Raw genomic sequence first — 14,801 nt, forward strand, 5'->3', positions numbered from 1 at the left:
GGAATGCATATAAAACACAACTCTTACATGTAGGGCTCTGGCATCAATGGAGAACAGGGTGCAGAAGCAAACTTTGAAGAGCCAGAATTTGGGGTTTTATTTCATGAGATTTTTTTCTCTTAAGCATGTCAGAGATACAGCTTTAAAGTCTCACCAACATGACTGCCTAAACATGAGAAGAACAAGAACAATAGCTACAGATATGTTAATATGGACAGGGGAAGGTACAGCAGATCTCCACTCTACATGAAAAACTACCTAAAACTGCTGAATTCTGGGAGCAGAGGTAAATAACACAGTCTGGCCATACAATACTAAATGTCAAACATGAAGGCATGCATGCAAGTAACATTGTACAGAGTAGGCTTGTTTTATTTATGCATTTAGAAATATAAAAGCATATACATAACAACAACCAATGAGAAGAGAGGCCATGAATATGAAAGAGAACAAGAAGGGGTATATGGCAGAGTATGAGGGAAGACAAGGATGTTGAAAATGTTGTAATTATTTAAATTTCTTAAAACATACTTGCCATCAAGTAGCCTTAATCTAGCTTTAATCTACACAGGCCTATCATTAACCCAAGGCACCTAAGTGAGAACACTAATATCAGTAACACATCAGTGTCACAAAAAGTAAAATTGTATGGTGTAACATGAAAAATAAGACTCAGAGACTGATACTGGGGTTCTAGCTTCAAGCTGAAGAGCAGAGAGTGAAAGCAGCCAGCCACTGGATCTTAAGTCTACCCAGCTGAAATGGCAATTCTGTCTCCAAAAATCCTCAGAGGCAAAAGTATCTAAATTCCTGTCTCCTCCTCCTTATATTACTTTCTCAGCCTAGCCATATCCTCCTGTCTGTAGCTTCCTAGTGTTGGAATTAAAGGCCTGTGATCCCAAGTGCCTTCTTATGAGCTGTTTCTTTTAGGATTGTATCAACTTTGTGTAGTCAATGTGGCCTTGAACTAACAGAGATCCATCTACCTCTTAATTTTGAGCCCTGGGATTAAAGATATGTACCACCATTGCCAAGCCCTTTTGGCTGCTGGGATTAAAGGTGTGTATCAAAAGTGCCTGACCGCTATAGTTTGTAGCTGACTTTGCTTTCTGAATACTCAGGCAAGCTTTAACAAATCATAAATAATACATCACCACAATTTCCTTTTTGTCTTATACAGAAAGAATGTTACAACTAACATAAGAAAAACTATATAAAATAAGTACAATAAGCATATACAATGTATGCAGGCAGCAAGTTCATCAGAAATGTTTAGTCCATTTGCATTTGAAAAATTCAGAGAATATATCTAGTCCATTTGTATTTGAAAAATTCAGAGAAAATACTTCATTATTTATCCTGTCTTGGTGAGATCAAATACTTGTGCCTAACATACTTTCTGTTCTAATTTGCATTATCAAATTACCTTTTAATATCTTTCAACCTTTTATACTTTACATATCTTTAGTAAGTTTCTTACTGAGTCTTTCTTTCTTTCCTGGTAAACAAGGAAAACTATAACTATACTATCTAGTCTTCAACTCCCTCAGAGACCAGAGAAGGAAATAATATTATCTATGTAAACAGGAAGTACAAGCAAGGGATTTCCAAAAAATGTGAAAAATGACAAAAACCTCCTGGGCTCCTGGGTGCCTGGACAGTCACCCAAGATTCTTCTGCAATGTTGTGGTATCCATCTTTGGCCTATAGGCCTAGCATCTGTGACAAACTATCCTGTGAAGCAGGATTTTCTGAAAGCCTGTCCTGCCATAGCTTTTGTTGTAAAATTAGTTTCCTGAATTACATAAAACACCCTGTGGGAAAGTCCCCCTTGATGTGAACATTCATCTTTAGCTTCATTTCAGCCTCATTTTTATAAAATATGATTCCCACATCAGACCTTGAAAACCAGGAGATAACCCCAGGGCCACCCTACTCACCTCCTCTTTGAGGTAATTGTTGAAGAATAATGATTTTCATTTTTATCTCTATATTTCCAACAAATTAAATAAATTTAATGATGTAGAGGCAAATAAGTTATTTTAGGTGTTGGCTGGACAAATTAAATACAATATTCTTGTTGCCACAACTGTGTTTACTTTCTATGTTCTTGTAGTGAATGTCTTTGGGCCACTACTTATCTGATCAAGACAATTTTAAAAAAGATATTAACATCCTGAGAAAATTCAGCTGACAGGGAAATTCCACACTGAAGCAACAACAGAAACAGAAAACCAAAACTTTAAACTTAATGAGTTTTCTGTTTGATTTGTTTTATTTTCCGTATCATTTTGTTTTTGCTATTGTTGTTCTTGTTTTATAAATCACACCTAAGGAGCCTCAGGGAAGGACCGTTGGCAATCTTCCCTAGGCTGCTGCTACTGAAACCTAATGGAATCAAATGAAGTGAAACAAAAAGGAAATTGAATGTTTGATAAACTGGGATGAAACTCAGAAGTAACTATTTTGTTTGTGCCTATTTGGCTGTGTTCTATGAATTAGCATCATGGGCAGTAGAGAAATCTCAGAACCAAAGCACAGTTTATACAAATCTCATTTTCATTTTAATAGTGAACACCATACACAGACATGGACATGTGCTATTATATGAACAGGTACAAACTGGGTAGCTCCAAAAGTTGTATAGATACAAAAAAAGGTATCTGTTTTAATGAATGAGGGCCAATTAAAAACATTCTATATTTTATAAGATTATTCATTTATGTCTTAGAATGTATGAGTAAAATGCAAATTAGAAGCTTCTTATATACATTTTAGAAACAATAGAAGATTCTGAAAATCTGTATCAGACTAAGGATTCATAGAACACACACACACATACACACACAGTGCCACATACAGTGCCACACACATGTGAATGTGTAAAAGCACTTAGAATGCTGGGTTTAGTGTTTGAAAATGTTCCTCTGGTATTCAAAGGCTAGGCAAGTCTAATGGAAATTTCATTTTGCTATCATAAGGAGTACATAAGAAAATTATACATAAATAATGATGATAAGCCCATGGAAAATATTAGGAAACAAGTTTGCATTATAGTAATTACTGAATTTCAACAATTTTCAGGACTGGAAAGGCTTATAAATAACATTTTCCATAGGGACTTCTAAAATTTGATGTTACTGATAATTTTCTTTTTCTACTGTTACCTAAAAATGTCTTTCCTTTCACTTGCTAACATTAATGCAATTTCTAACAATGCATTCTATTCATACCTCCATGCAAGTACATTTCTCACTACAATGCTCAGTTGCTAATCATAATTAACATAAGTCTATCATGGTTCTATATTCTAGTGGATGGGAATATAATTTTCTTAAAGAAAATTATCCCCATTCTTAAGACTGATGTCTGTAATTTCCTTATACTTCAAAGTTCACCATGTTTGGACATGACCTCTAGAAATGGAAAAGGTACATTAAGAATATGAGTGGGGATAACGTGAGATAAAAATGACATGATCCTTAAACTGAGATGGAAACCTGAAAATAACATGGATGGCAAATGCTGTAAGGAGACTGCAGGTTGCAGAACTGGTATCTTTTAGATGCTATCTCAAACCATATTTTTACATAAAAATTTAACTATGCTGGTGAATTGTATCTCATTTTGGCACATATGTCAGTCAACCATCAACTTATGGCATGCATAACAAAGTTAACTGAGGGGATAGAACTATTTACCTAGATAATCCAATATTTCAGGTTTTAATGCGGCTATTCCATGTTTTTCAGTACAAAATATGTTGACAGCTTTCATAGAGTAAGATTGTGTCTTTAGAGCAGTAGCCAATATTAGAAAATGGGACAGATCAAGAAAAAGTAATCAGTGTTTGTGGCTGACACTTCCTAATGACTTCTATTTTCTTGTAAAAATGCATATTTTTATCCATGAGTTTGTTTCCATAATGCTTAAACTACAACCAAACCACACAGTTTGGAATTTCAGTAAAAATGACCAGGTTGTTGAAGGGCAGACAGATTTCATTTTTATGCTGCACAACACAGTTTTCTGTACCACATTTCCAACACCCAGATATAGCTCACAAAGGGAATCTAGTAGCTGGCAGTGCTTAGATGACAGAGTACTTCACTCAATGAAGGCATTACCAGAGAGTTGGTCTTGTATGCACCTTTCAAGTGAAGAGCAAGGGCTGTGACATTCTGTATTTTGGTTAACATCCAGGAATAGCTTGTTATGCACTCTGTAATGTAGATCACTGTTTGTAAATCCTAGTAAGTGTTGTGTGTGAATATTGTGAAAGCCAGGGTCAGCATGCAAAGCTTGAATCATTAATATATTCCTTTACTTAATTAAACAACCTCTTTTCTGAATAAGATATATTCATATATATTTTCCTGAGGAAGTTTGAATAATGTAAAGAAGAAGAAACACATGAGTAAAAGTCCAAATAAGGCTTAAAATGTTAGTAGCAAAAAGCATAATTAAATATAATTAAAGAGCAAGAATTTGCTATATTAATAAATTTGACCTAAAAATATATGATTACAAATTTAAAATTATAATATATATATATATATATATATATATATATATATATATAAATTAATTATATATAATTGAAATAGGGACATATTAAATTAATTATGAAAAGGAATAAATCACAAGGTTAGCATTAATTTTGATTTAAAGAGAAGTCACCACAGAAATAGTAAAGTAGAGATAAACAGGGATAAAATATATGTCAGGGCTTTTCTGACTAAGATAAATAAGGTAGTATATTATGTTATTCACAATTTGAAAGTAATGTTAATTATAAGTCACAGTCATTTTCATATCTTCAGAATACTGCCTCCAAAAGTAAGATACTCAGAAAAACAAAATATACAGACAACCACAATTACACATACAATATTTGAAAAGTCTACAAGCATAGACATTGAGAATATTTATAGAACATTATTAGAGGAGCAATTGTTCCTTTAAGGCAAAATTCAAATGGTAGAAGTCTTTCAAAATTGGTAGAATCATATTTATGGGCATATAATTTACAAGCTATCCATCACTTAATAGTTAAGTGTGTCTGTGTGTGGGGAGGGGTGGGGGGGAAGAGAGAGTGCTTGTCTGACCGTAAAAAAGAAATCAACGATAAACATATTTTCTAAACAATTGAAAATTTGCAGAATTATTATCCGTAATTGTAATTATCCAGGGGAAAAAGCCATAGTTTACAAGAAAGATTATTTTTTTGTTTATTTATTCTTCTCTTAAATATTGCATCCTGGACACACTTTACCCTCCCTGTTCTCCTCCTAGTCATTCCCCCAACCACCCTTCTCCTTTGGATCATCACCACCTTTATTTCTACAGAATGAAGCGTACACTACTCAACTCTTTATTTTATAGTGGTTCAATTTCCAGAACCTGTGAATAATTAAACATCTTTAGCCATCAAGTGATGCAAACAAAAATACTTTGGTATATGGGAGGATTAAGAGAGTCAGAATGATGCTTGTCTTGCAAGCATGAGTACCTGAATTCAAACTCCAGAGCCCATGGAAAAGAAAATGTAAATAAAAAATAAAGAAATTGGGAAATGGTATTCATGTACCTGTACTGCAGATCCAGGGAGTACAGACCAGTAGATTAGCTGGGTTTTGTAGCCAACCTAACTAGCTACATAGTGAGCACCAAATCAGTGAAATTGGTTCAATAGTTAATTGAAATTATGTTTTTATAAATAAATAAAAGTAAATAAGATAAATAGGCAGATAAATCCTAAAAAACCAAAAAAATATCCTCATCCCTACACAAAATATTCATGTACACACACACACACACACACACACACACACACACACACACACACACGAACTACATTGAGATTTCCTTTCATCCCTTTTCAGATATTTATTGTCACTAAAACAAGCAAACAAATATTGGTAGGGACATGAGGAAGAGGGAATAATTATATAATATATAATATTTTCAAGAATATACATTGGTCCTGATACAATGAATATGACAGAGGCTTCTTTTTAAAAATCCTATTATGCAGTGGAGCTTTAATTCTTCCCAGTATATATCTAAAAGTATTGCATAGAAGTAAACTTACTGTAGAGACTCCCGCATTGTTTATTATAACCATATCAATAATAGCAAGAATAAAAATTATTCTAAGCATCTTTGAGTGTATGAAGGAATAAAAAATACCATATACATACACAAAGTTGTTTTTATTCAGCCGTGAAGGAGAATGAAATTATCCTGTTTGCAGAAAAATTGATAGAACTGGAGATAATCGCATTTAGTGAAATAAGCCACACCACCATGACAAATATTGTTTACTTTTTCTAATGCGTGAAATTTAAAGGGGAATGAACAGGAAAGAAGAGATTGGCTATTGCCAATGAAGAAATGGAAAAGTAAGTAGAGAGAAGTGGTATAACAATGGATTATATAAGGAGTGACTCTTATCAATTGTATTATGTACAAGAGTGAACTTACCCAATGAAAATTTCTGTATTCTATAACTAAGATACAGTAATAAATTATTAATTAAAAATTTGGCTAATATTGTGCTTAGTTATGAAGTACCAAGATAATGAATATTTGGTTGTAATTCTAGCACCAATGAAGGTGACAGTCCCTCAACAATTCTCTGCACAAGTTTTCAGTCAGTTCAACGCAGTACATAAGACATAAAAAATTTAATAAACATGAAGAATACCTTTTTCTGATCTGAATCATATCTGGGTGAGTACACATGCATATGTGCACACACACACACACACACACACACACACAAACACACACACACACACACACACACACACACACCTTAAAATTAAGCACAACATATATAAGTATATATGTATATCCATACATAAATAATATAATAAGACATTTATAATAAGGTAGTTCAGATATAGAATAAAATACTTCAATGTGTAAAATGATTTGTTACAGTCAATGCTGAATTTCTTTTTATGCATCAGATACATGGGTATTACATTTCATTTATAGGTTTTGATTTTAGTTTATTTAAAGAGAATCAAATTTTTTCTGCCTCATGGTTCTGCCACACTTCATTTCCTTTTTCTAACAGTTGTATGACTCTAACAGCCAGAGGTATGGAGATAATAAGATAGAGAGAGATCACAGGGGGAAGGAGGGATGAAGAAAGGGAGGGAAAGAGAGGAAGAGAGGGAGGGAGGGAGATAAGAAGGATGATGATGCAAATAACTCTGGAAAAGGGGAGGAAGCAGGAGGGAAGGCAAGAAGTAATTGAATAAGAGAAAAATGATATACTTCTATTTTTTGAATTATCTTTTTGTTCAGACAATGGATTTTTTATTTATTATTTTTTATTTTAAATAGAAAGTAGATTATTTTACATGTCAATCCCAGGTCCCTCTCCCTCCTCTCCTCCCCCCCAAATAAAATCCTACCCATACCCTTTCTGCTCCTCAGGGAGGGTGAGGCCTTCCATAGGGGGTCTTCAGAGTCTGTCATATCCTTTGGGATAGGGCCTAGGTCCACCTTCTGTGTCTAGGCTCTCCCTGAGAGTATCCCTACATGTGGGATGGACTCCCAAAATCCATACCTATGCTAGGGATAAGTACTGATCCACTACAAGAGGCCCCATAGATTTCTGAGGTCTCCTCACTGATACCCATCTTCAGGATGTCCGGGACAGTCCCATGCTAGTTTCCCAGCTATTAGTCTGGTGACCAAGAGATTTCCCTTGTTCAGGTCAGCTGTTTATATGGGTTTCATCAGCCTAGTATGGACCTCTTTGCTCATCAGTCCTCCTTCTCTGCAACTGGATTTCAGTTCAGTTCAAGGTTTAGCTGTGGGTGTCAGCTTCTACTTCTACCAACTGCTTCATGAAATCTATAGGATGGCATATAAATTAGTCATCAATCTCATTATCATGGGAGGCCATTTAAGGTAGCCTCTCCTCTGTTGCTTAAATTGTTAGTCGGTGTCATCTTTGTAGCTCTCCAGATATTTTCCTAGAGCCTGATTTCTCTTTAAACCTATAATGTCTCCCTCTATTATAGTATCTCTTATCTTGTTCTTTTCTGTTCTTCCCCTAACTCAACCTCCCTGCCCCTCATGTCCTCCTCACTCCTCTTCTCCCCTTATCATTCTCCTAGGTCCGTCTCCCTTTCCCCCATGCTCCCAATTTGCTCAGGAGATCTAGGTTTTGTTTGTTTGTTTGTTTGTTTTTGAGGCTGTCCTGGAACTGGCTTTTGTAAACCAGTCTGGTTGGTTTCAAACTCACAGCGATCTGCTGCTGCTTCCTCCCAAGTCCTGGAACTAAAGCATGCACCACTAATGCCCAGCGTGTATACTTCTATTTTTAAAAGGCAGAAAATTGTATTTACATGTTTACTATACTCTATTGGTGGAACTCACTACAATAGAAACAGCTAAAATTCGATTTAACAAATAACAGCTGGCTCTGTGCTCAAGAAAACATAGATTTGGGTAACTACTTATTTTGACATGCTGTATCAACTGCATACTCAAGTATGAAGTCATCTTCTTGAGACAATTTCCCTTAGTTTCTTATGACAGAATTTGATATATCTCCATGGATACCTAGCCTACTGAATCTTAATCCTATTCTTAAGCTTGCTTTGTATACCCAGGGCATCTGGGTTTCTTTTCACTAACATCTTGCTGGTACAAAGTCATAGTGGTGAGTGTCATAAAAGGCTCAACACAGTGTTGCTTTTTTTGGAAAGCAGTAGTAGAGTTGAGGAGGAATGTGTCCATCAGCACTGTGATAAGTAACATTGTCTGCCATCACAGTCTTGTCATCCTGGCTATCCAGGAGAAGGCTGAAAGAAGTCTTCAACTTCAAGGTGCTATCTTGGCTATTTAGAAGAATATTACCTCAAGTTGTTTTGTTTTTAATAAGCAACAGGGCTTCTGATATTGCTCAGTTGTAGGCTCTTGACATGGTTTCAATCACTGGCAGTATACAAAGTGGTAAATTTTTGGACTGGGCCTTTAGGATACAAGAGAATTAGGAGTCTGGATTTAATATGTGAAGCAAGTCCTCGAATAGGAGTGAAACAAAGCATAAAATGACTGGGGATGCAGGCCATTTGTAGAGTTCCTGTCTAATATTCATGAGGCCTGGGGAATATTCCCAGTTCTGCATGAAAGTGAGAATGATGTCACAAGTTTGCAATACCATCACAAGGGAGATAGATGGAGACAGTGTAGACAGAATTTCAAAATTATCCTCAGCTACTTAGCTAACCAAGGCCAGTCATCTTGTCTCATAATAAGTAAACAAACACAAATAAATGATAAGGTTCCAGCAACTCTGAGAAATGTTTTTAAAATCAGCTAAAATATACTTCTTCCTCTATGAGATATTGTTGAAGTGATGTATGGGTATAGAGGCCAGACTTACCAAGAAATTATTGAATAGAGAAAAAGCCAATGCAAGCAAGAAAAAAGAATGTGAGATTTAAACACCTAAATCATTTGGAGTTAATTCCAAGATAGCCAGAAAGAATAATATTTCAAGATAGCCAAAGCAGAAAGTGACATGATGGGTAATTTCTGATGAATAAAGGTTAATTGTTTCTATAAACTCTCAACATATATATCAATGGTTAACTGACCCATTAGCACCTTGCACAGCACTGATTAATCAGTTTTACAGACTGATTACAGATCTGGCGTGTGGAAATTAAGAGCTTCACATTAGGTCTTGAAATTGCATGCTTATATTTTATGGAAAAGACACACAGCATCAGAATGGTACAGATTTACAAGGAGTAATAGCTTAGATGTTGTATCTGTGAATGATGTTTTTGGGGACTGGTGAAAACAACAAACCATTTGTCCCTCTTGTCGCCAGAGATAGCTTAATTTCCCAAGTGAACTCAGTGTAGCAACTTCTGCCTCTGCTTTGATGTTCTATAGCTTAGGATACAGATAACTTTTTTTTTCTGCTGCCTGCTCTCTTAAGCAGATAAATGCATAATCTCTAAAGTTATTAGCATATCATGTCTAATTGAGTGTAATAAAAAATGAAAAATCCTAATAATTTTCCTATATGTCACTCCCACAGACCTCAATTATTCAGAAGCCTCATAATGCTGCTGTTGCCTAGTGGAGTAGAGCCCATTAAATATGCAACTAGGCTAAAATATAAAAGTTCCTCAAATACTCATCGGATGAAATCATGGTGGTATTTTAAAATTTAATGTTGCCTAACCTGCAACACAATGAATTCTTCTACTTCGACATAAAGTTTATGGTGTGAAAGTCCAAATTAATCCATAGTGCTTTGTGGAAATAGTCACAACTAAATTTATCTATATTCTTTTGCTCTAATTCCATTTTTCTCTTCTCAGTATGTAGTTTAACTCTAGCAAGTTTTAGAGTTTGAAAAGAAGAGCTGCTAGCTAAAATATTGCCATGGTTATCATTTAATAAAAAATACAGAAAAAATAATAAAAATAAAATTCAATTAAATGAGTCATGTTGCTATGTTTTTTTTTCCACCCTCGCTATACATGCATGAATCTATCCATGATGTATTCGTGGAGTAAGAAATGAAGGATATAGAATAACCATGCAAAGTTTCATAAAGATGAAACCATTCAAAGTTACGCACAAGTTTAGTTATGTTAAGTATTAAACAATAAATATGTCAGCTAACGGACATATTGAATATTATATTTTCATAATTAAAACTGTGTCTTCTTTGTAATCTTTATTATTTGAGTTTGCTACTTTGATCACTATTGAGTTTATCTAAATTAGTGAAAGTTAATTTCAAAAATTATTCTCTCCCTGAAAGCATTCTTTATTGCTTTTTGTTCTGTTGATTTAAAGTATACTTTAATAAAACTTAAAATAAATTTTTCCTTAAGGAAATAGTCTCAAGGAAATTGTGCTGGATCTTTGTTTATTTTTGACAGTTTCATGAGTCTACACAATGTACTATTATTATCTTCTACTCTATTATCCTCTATCATCCCCTTCATTCCCCCCAAAATCCTTTTCAACAATACCCCAGTGGCTGAAGCATTGAAGAAAATGACTCCCCCTCCAGAAGCAATCTTCAGTCAGTAACTCTGAGCAAATTCTGACTCCTCATAGACTGCTCCTCTAATCTAGATAGAATGTTGAGGATCTCAACCCAGGCAGCTATCAATCGTTGTGTGTTCATTATAGCAATAATGCTGAAATAACAGCATGACAGTATCTCCCAGAACCCTTCTTCACCCTCAGGCTCTTACATCATCTCTGTCTTCTCTTCCAAAGACATATAAACCTTCTCAGAGAAGCCTGAAGAAACTAGGTTTGCTCATACGTTTTTTTTTTTTTTTTTTTTTTTTTTTTGTCCCAGGGAGATGAATTATAAACTTATTTTCTACAAGAAAGTTGGGTAGAACAATTGTACTCATTTATGAAAATAGTTTCCTTAATTCTTCTTTTTGGAGTATTTATCTTAGATATGTTGTACACATAACTTCATTTTATGACATTTTTTTAAGTTTAAAAGTTTCAGATTTGAGTTGCTGATTTCCTTGACTGAAGGGTGTACTTGGATTATAGCTTAATACCATGTTTGTTTAGCAAATAATAGCACTATGCCCTCACTTGAGACCTGGAACATTCCCAGCCATGAGGTCTTAGCTCAAGTTCCCTCCTGTGTGGGCTACATTAAATTCAACTGAAAAGCAGTTGGCTAATCATTTTACCTTAATTTAACACTTTCACCAAAAGGCCTTTTTTTTATCAATCTCAGTTCCCTCTCCCTCCCATTCTCCTATGCCCCCACCTACACCCACATCCCATCCCCCATTTACTCCCCAGGGAGGGTGAGGCCTTAGCAAGCAAGCAAGCAAGCAAATAATTACTAAAATTTCCAAGTTGTGAAACTGATTAAAACTCTTCATTCCTTTTCTCTGCCAGGAGCTTAGATAGCACCTTTGTGTACAATGAAAGCCAGTCAGCAGAGTGGTAGATTCCTGGTCAGTTTCTAATTTATCTCTGCATGTTCTGTGACCCATGTGTGTGGTTTCTTTAGCAAAGGTTTCTTAAGATCAATTTTGTTAAGTTAGCAAGAAAAAAGACAACAAATTGTATTGTTTTGGGACTTGATAGATTGTGCCTGAGAAACAGCCTGAAATGATGTATCCTGTTTTGGATCCTTGAATTTTTGTCTGATAATTTATGCTAGGAGAGTAGCATCATCTTCATAAGTTGTATAGAAGACCTGCATTGATATTTGTGTTTCCTGGTATTATGTTTCTAGAAAGTTTATAAGATAGCAGTTTTCCATATGGCTTTAAAAAAATTCGTAGTCCTTTTTAATCTCTGTATCCACCTTTCCTCTATACTACTCTCCCATCACCTCTCCTACTGATGTTAAGGATCAATTAATCTAAGAGACATGTAGAGATTATTATACCCAAACATCAAAGAAATTTTATTTTTCTCAGCAAGCAGGGAAGCTTCTTAAAATGACCACATATTGTTCTAGGATAGCCTGCATTGAAACCCTATCTTGGAAAACCAAAAAAAAAAAAAAAAAAAAAAAAAAAAGATCACATATTAAGACTCAGTATAAGCTTCAACTATTATAAGGCATTGGATATTGGATGTAATGACCGGCATTCTATCTGGACTTAAATGGCTGCAAGTTATAAATAAACAGCTAGAGAAACTCTAGAAAATATAATGGATATCATTTGCTTTCTTTAAAAAAGATCAACTCTGGGTCAAGGAAGAAATAAAGAAATCAAGGACTTCCTCGAATTCAATGAAAATGAATGCAAAACATAGCCAAACTTAAGGGACATTTTGAAAGTAATGCTGAGAGGAAAGTTCATAGCACTAAATGTGTAAAGAAACTGGTCTGATCTTTTATAGCTCAACCTCTACTTTATCAAATATATGTACTTCCATTGACCATCAAATATTTTTAATTTAAATCCTTATGAACTTTTATTATAAGTGTGTGCTTACGTATTTTAATTAATATACCTATCATGTCCCCGTTACTGTTAAAATTCATTAGACATCCATATTAACTGGTAGAGGTACATTTACATCATTATATCTTAAGGTAATCTTCAGTGACTGACTTCCATAATTGTCTTTAATTTCACGACTAAGCTGCTGAGAAATTATCACTATGACATTGTTTGTGTACGGAAACAGCTTGAGACCATATTTGGCTACATAGGTGGTAAAGAACATGATGCTTATCTACAAGTGTACCAGTGATGTTGAAAAGTGTACACTGGTACCAGTGATGTACCAGACTTTGACATTCTCATACTTAAAGCTGTGTGCACAAGTCAGAAATCAAAACATACCACTTCCTGATGATGCAGGCAAGGACAATGCAAAGGTGATCAGAAAGTTGTACGTGTCATGGATCATGGCTCAACAGAAAAGAAATGGAAAATCCATTGCAGGGTGATAGCATCCAAAAGCCTATGTAAAATAAATGTTATTTTTAATATTTGTTTGTGCTTATCACTTAGTAGGCACACTTGTAACAATTCACCCCCAGGAGACATTCAAATCCTTTCTCTTCATTCCCATAAAATGCATTTACATTTATGTTATAATTTATATGCCCTTCTAAGCAATATTATTTTTTAGTTATAAATCATACTAACTACTGGGAATCATATGAATTCTTATACCTGTGCAGATCCTGTGTTTGCTGCTACAATATCTATGTGTTCATGTGTGCACCACTCCTGTTGTGTCTGGAGGGTACTATTGTCTTGATGTATTCCATCCACATTAGCTCTTACAGTCTTCTGCCTTATTCTCTGTATAGTTCTCTAGAGTTCCCTGAGTTTTGAATGAGACATTCCATTTACTATTGATTGTTCAAAGGTCTCTTATTCACTGCACATTATCCATGTGTGGGGCTCTGTGTTTGCTCTCATCTCCTATAAAAGGAAGCTATTCTGACATGTAGTAGTTTTGTGAGCTTTTTTCTTTTTCTTTTTTTGCAGTAGTATTTTTTTCTCAACTCTGTGAGCTATGTACTCTTAAGTTCTTTGTCACTCAAGAAGTGTCAGATATGGGTCACATCCCATGGAATGATCCTTAAGACAAATCTGTTATTGATTGATTACTCCTAAAGATTTGTGTGCATTTCATGAATCAAATGAAACATTTTATGAATCACAATAACATGAACATATCTTGCAGGCTTGGCACCATGGTAATCAAAGGATTCTTTATAGTAGAAGCATAATATAGTTTGTAAAGAATGCTAAGAAGATACAGACTACAAGGGAAATTATATTAAAAAATAAACACCAGCAAACATTGATACTTTTTTTGAAAGTTCTATCAATTTATAAAAGTATCTAGTAGTATTCCATATGCACAAATACTGTGACTAATTAAATCTCATTCTAAATATTTTTGTAAACATTTGTGACAATACTATTGCATTATAATTCCCTGACCTGTTTTTTGAATGTTTGTTTTGTTTTGTTTTTCTTCTTGAAAACACTGCTAAACATCTCCCTTATTGAAAGCCCCAGTCTGATTTCTTATCAGTTCCCTGATAACACTGACAATCAACATCAACTGTTTCAGGGATGTGAGTCATGAAACATCTACAAAACCATCACTACACATGGTAATGCTTATTTTATCATGCTAAAAACTATGCAAACAGAAAGTATCCATATCACCTATGGAGGAAATGATACATCAGATTTAACTGAAAATTAAACATCCTTTCCAAACCATTGCTGTCTATATCTGGTCTTTCATTTGTGGAATGTGAAATTTTCTGA

The sequence above is a fragment of the Cricetulus griseus genome, chromosome 2, assembly GCF_003668045.3.
Source record: "Cricetulus griseus strain 17A/GY chromosome 2, alternate assembly CriGri-PICRH-1.0, whole genome shotgun sequence".
Lineage (NCBI taxonomy): Eukaryota > Metazoa > Chordata > Mammalia > Rodentia > Cricetidae > Cricetulus > Cricetulus griseus.